We start from the raw sequence: 5,017 nt of genomic DNA, 5'->3' as shown, positions 1-5,017 counted from the left end.
GGTTGAGAGAATTCCAAGACTGTGCAAAGCTGTCATCAAGGAAGAATATAAAATATAAAATATATTTTGATTTGTTTTACACTTTTTTGGTTACTACATGATTCCATATGTGTCATTTCATAGTTTTGATGTCTTCACTATTATTCTACAATGAAGACAATAGTAAAAATAAAGAAAAACCCTTGAATGAGTAGGTGTTCTAAAACTTTTGACCGGTAGTGTATATATATATATAAATATATTTGTTTGGGCTTGCCTGTTTTGCATGTTATTTTGGCATTAATACGCGTTACATATCAGTTTGCAAACAATGTAAAAAAATATACAGCTGAAGTCGGAAGTTTAAATACACCTTAGCCAAATACATTTAAACTCAGTTTTTCACAATTCCTGACATTCAACCCTAGTAGAAATTCCCTTTCTTAGTTCAGTTAGGATCACCACTTTATTTTAAGAATGTGAAATGTCAGAATAATAGTAGAGAGAATGATGGGTGATTTTTGGCCCATTCCTCCTTACAGAGCTGGTGTAACTGAGTCAGGTTTGTAGGCCTCCTAGCTTGCACACGGTTTTTCAGTTCTTCCCACAAATGTTCTATGGGATTGAGGTCAGGGCTTTGTGATGGCACTCCAATACCTTGACTTTGTTGTCCTTAAGCCATTTTGCCACAACTTTGGAAGTGTGCTTGGGTCATTGTCCATTTGGAAGACCCATTTGCGACCAAGCTTTAACTTCCTGACTGATATCTTGAGATGTTGCTTCAATATATCCACATCATTTTCCTGCCTCATGAAGCCATCCATTTTGTGAAGTGCACCAGTCCCTCCTGCAGCAAAGCACCCTCACAACATGATGCTACCACCCCCGTGCTTCACGGTTGGGATGGTGTTCTTCGGCTTGCAAGCATCCCCCTTTTTCCTCCAAACATAACTATGGTCATTATAGCCAAACAGTTCTATTTTGTTTCATCAGACAAGAGGACATTTCTCCAAAAAGTACGATCTTTGTCCCCATGTGCAGTTGCAAACCATAGTCTGTCTTTTTTATGCCGGTTTTGGAGCAGTGGCTTCTTCCTTGCTGAGCGGCCTTTCAGGTTATGTTGATATAGGACTCATTTTACTGTGGATATAGATACTTTTGTACCTGTTTCCCCCAGCATCTTCACAAGGTCCTCTGCTGTTGTTCTGGGACTGATTTGCACTTTTCGCACCAAAGTACGTTCATCTCTAGGAGACAGAACGGGTCTCCTTCCTGAGCGGTACGACGGCTACGTGGTCCCATGGTGTTTATACTTGCGTACTATTGTTTGTACAGATGAACGTGGTACCTTCAGGCCTTTGGAAATTGCTCCCGAGGATGAACCAGCCTTGTGGAGGTCTACAATTTTTTTCTGAGGTCTTCGCTGATTTCGTTTGATTTTCCCATGATGTCAAGCAAAGAGGCACTGAGTTTGAAGGTAGGCCTTGAAATACATGCACAGGTATACCTCCAATTGACTCAAATTATGTCAATTAGCCTTTCAGAAGCTTCTAAAGCCATGACATAATTTTCTGAAATTTTCCAAGCTGGTTAAATGCACAGTCAACTTCGTGTATGTAAACTTCTGACCCACTGGAATTGTGATACAGTGAATTATAAGTGAAATAATCTGTCTGTAAACAATTGTTGGAAAAATGACTTTGTGTCATGCACAAAGTAGATGTCCTCTATCCGACTTGCCAAAACTATAGTTTGTTAACAAGAAATTTGTGGAGTGGTTGAAAAACAAGTTGCATACACACGTGGTCTCTTTTTTGTTTTCAGGCATCTCAAAAAGCAGGTGTTTAAGCCTAGCTCAGTGCCTTGTTCTGAACTCTGTCGCTGCACATTTCAAAAGTGCTGAATAAATAGTTATATTGACTATGTCCATCTTTGCTCGCTCATTAATGTCTTAATCGAAATTAAGGATTGCCTCTTATCCGCTCGTCGTCCCCTTATTCCATAGTTTGTACATCTAAATTGTTAGTAGAAACCACATTTGTATAAGCAAGTCAGCCATATCTGCTATGTTTTTTTTAAAGGCAGTAAATGAGGCTGAATGAACTGTTTCGCTGCCAGACAAGGCTCCCCTGATAGCCAGGTGTAACAGTGGTAAGGTGTTGGGACTGCTGTTGGGACTCTGCTGTTGGGACAGCTTTATGGAGGCCCTAACAGTTTGTGGGCACCGTTTGTCACTGTTATAGTGCAATTAATATGTTTTTTAGTGTTGTGTTGTGGCCTTGCTGGCATGCATCACACCTTTTTTTTTGCCCCACCAAGATATACATGCTAAAATTGCCACTGCTAATTGTGTTGCTGTCCTGGGGCTCTGTGGGGTCAGCTTGTGTTTGTGAACAGAGCCCCAGGACCAGGGGACTTGCTTAGGGGACTCTTCTCCAGGTTCATCTCTCTGTAGGTGATGGCTGTGTTATGGAAGGTTTGGGAATCGCTTCCTTTTAGGTGGTTGTAGAATTTAACGGCTCTTTTCTGGATTTTGATAATTAGTGGTCATTAGCCTAATTCTGCTCTGCATGCATTATTTGGTGTTTTACGTTGTACACGGAGGATATTTTTGCAGAATTCCGCATGCAGTCTCAATTTTGTGTTTTTCCCATGTTGTGAAATCTTGGTTGGTGAGCGGACCCCACACCTCACTACCATAAAGGGCAATGATTGTATTTTTAGCCTGATCCTAATTAGTATGTCACATTTTTTGATGTCATAGAAGGCCCTTCTTGCCTTGTCTCTCAGATCGTTCACAACTTTATGGAAGTTACCTGTGGCTTTGATGTTTAGGCCGAGGTACGTATAGTTTTTTATGTGCTCTATGGCAACTGTGTCTAGATCAAATTTTTTGGAACACCACTTTTGTCTTTCTGAGATGTACTGTCAGGGCCTAGGTCTGACAGAATCTGTGCAGAATATCTAAGTGCTGATGTAGGCCCTTCTTGGTTGGGGACAGAAGTACCAGATAATCAGCAAACAGTAGACATTTGACTTCAGATTCTAGTAGGGTGAGGCCGGGTGCTGCAGACTCTTCTACTGCCCTTGCCAATTCATTGATATATATGTTGAAGAGGGTGGGGATAAAGCTGCATCCCTGTCTCAACCCACGGCCCTGTGGAAAGAAATGTGTGTGTTTTTTGCCAATTTTAACCTCACACTTGTTGTTTGTGTACATGGATTTTATAATGTCGTACTGTATTTTTCTCCCGCAACACGACTTGCCATCAATTTGTATAGCAGACCCTCATGCCAAATTGAGTCAAAAGCTTTTTTGAAGTCAACAAAGCATGAGAAGACTTTGCCTTGGTTGACAATTTTTTGTATTTAACCAGCAAGTTAGTTAACAACAAATCATTTTTTACAATGACGGCCTACAGGGGAACAGTAGGTTGACTACCTAGGATTTTCCCAATGTTGCTGTTGACGCATATCCCACGGTAGTTATAGGGGTCAAATCTGTCTCCACTTTTGTGGATTGGGGTTATCAGTCCTTGGTTCCAAATATTGGGGAAGATGCCAGAGCTGAGGATGATGTTATTGAGTTTAAGTATAGCCAATTGGAATTTGTGTTCTGTATATTTTATAATTTCATGTAGGATACCTTCAACATCACAGGCCTTTTTGGGTTGGAGGATTTGTATTTTGTCCTGAAGTTCATTCAATGTAATTGGAGAATCCAGTGAGTTCTGATAGTCTTTAAAAGCTAATTCTAAGATTTCTAATTACTGATGTTTTTTCTGTTTGTTCTTTGTTTTAGAACCATCAAGACTGGAGAAGTCGTTTATCCACACATCAACGTTTTGGATAGATAACTCTTTGTGTGGTTGTTTGTTTAGTGTGTTCCAATTTTCCCAGAAGTGGTTAGATTCTTCAATTACATTGAGCTGATCTCTGACGTGCTGATCCTTATTTTTTTGTAGTGTAGTTCTGTATAGTTTTATTGATTCACCATAGTGAAGGTGTAGACTCAGGTTTTCTGGGTCTCTGCGTTTTTGGTTGGATACAGTAGATTTCTCAATTTCTTTCTTAGGTTTTTGAAATCCTCATCAAACCATTGTCATTGTTCATTTTCATATGTTGTCTGCTTGGTATTTTTAGATTTGATAGGGAGGCTGAAAGGTCAAAAATACTGTTGAGGCTTTCTACTGCAAAGTTTACACCTTCACTATTACAGGGAAATGTTTTGTCCCGGAAGTTGTCTAAAAGGGATTGAATTTGTTGTTTTTGTAGGTTTCTACACTACTTTCATTCCATCTATAGCATTTCTTAATATTGTGCAGTTGCTTTGGCTTTGATGCCTCATGATTGCGTATTGCTCTGTTCAGTAGACTGTTATTTTGCTGTGATCTAATAGAGGTGTTCGTGGGCTGACTGTGAACGCTCTGAGAGACTCTGGGTTGAGGTCAGTGATAAAGTAATCTACAATACTCTTGCCAATGGTTGAGCTGTAGGTGTACCTACCATAGGAGTCTCCTTGAAGCCTACCATTGACTATGTACAGATCCAGCGTGCGACACAGTTGTGACCCATTTATGTTGGTTGTTTTGTCATAGTTGTGTCTAGGGGGGCATATTTGGGAGGGAATACTGTCACCTCTCTCTCTCTCTCTCTCTCTCTCTCTCTCTCTCTCTCTCTCTCTCTCTCTCTCTTCCTCTCTCTCTCTCGCTCTCTCTAGAGTGGCAGGAGTCCAATCTCTCTGTCTCTCTCTCCTTCTCTCGCTCTTCTCGCTCTCTCTCGAATGGCAGGACTCCAATCTCTCTCTGTCTCTGGCAGGACTCCAATCTCTCTCTGTCTCTGGCAGGACTCCAATCTCTCTCTGTCTCTGGCAGGACTCCAATCTCTCTCTGTCTCTCTCTGTCTCTAGTGGCAGGACTCTCTCCTTCTCTGCTGTCTTGTTTTTTCCCTCTCATTCTAGCTCTACCATTCTCTCTCTCCATCTCTCTACTGTGCTGTTTAAGTCTGTGTGTGTGTGTGTTGTGTGTGTGTGTGTGTG

Source organism: Salvelinus sp. IW2-2015, linkage group LG22, assembly GCF_002910315.2.
Source record: "Salvelinus sp. IW2-2015 linkage group LG22, ASM291031v2, whole genome shotgun sequence".
NCBI classification, from domain to species: Eukaryota; Metazoa; Chordata; class Actinopteri; order Salmoniformes; family Salmonidae; genus Salvelinus; species Salvelinus sp. IW2-2015.
The sequence above is the reverse complement of the archived record's forward strand: the minus strand, read 5'-3'. Positions refer to the sequence as shown.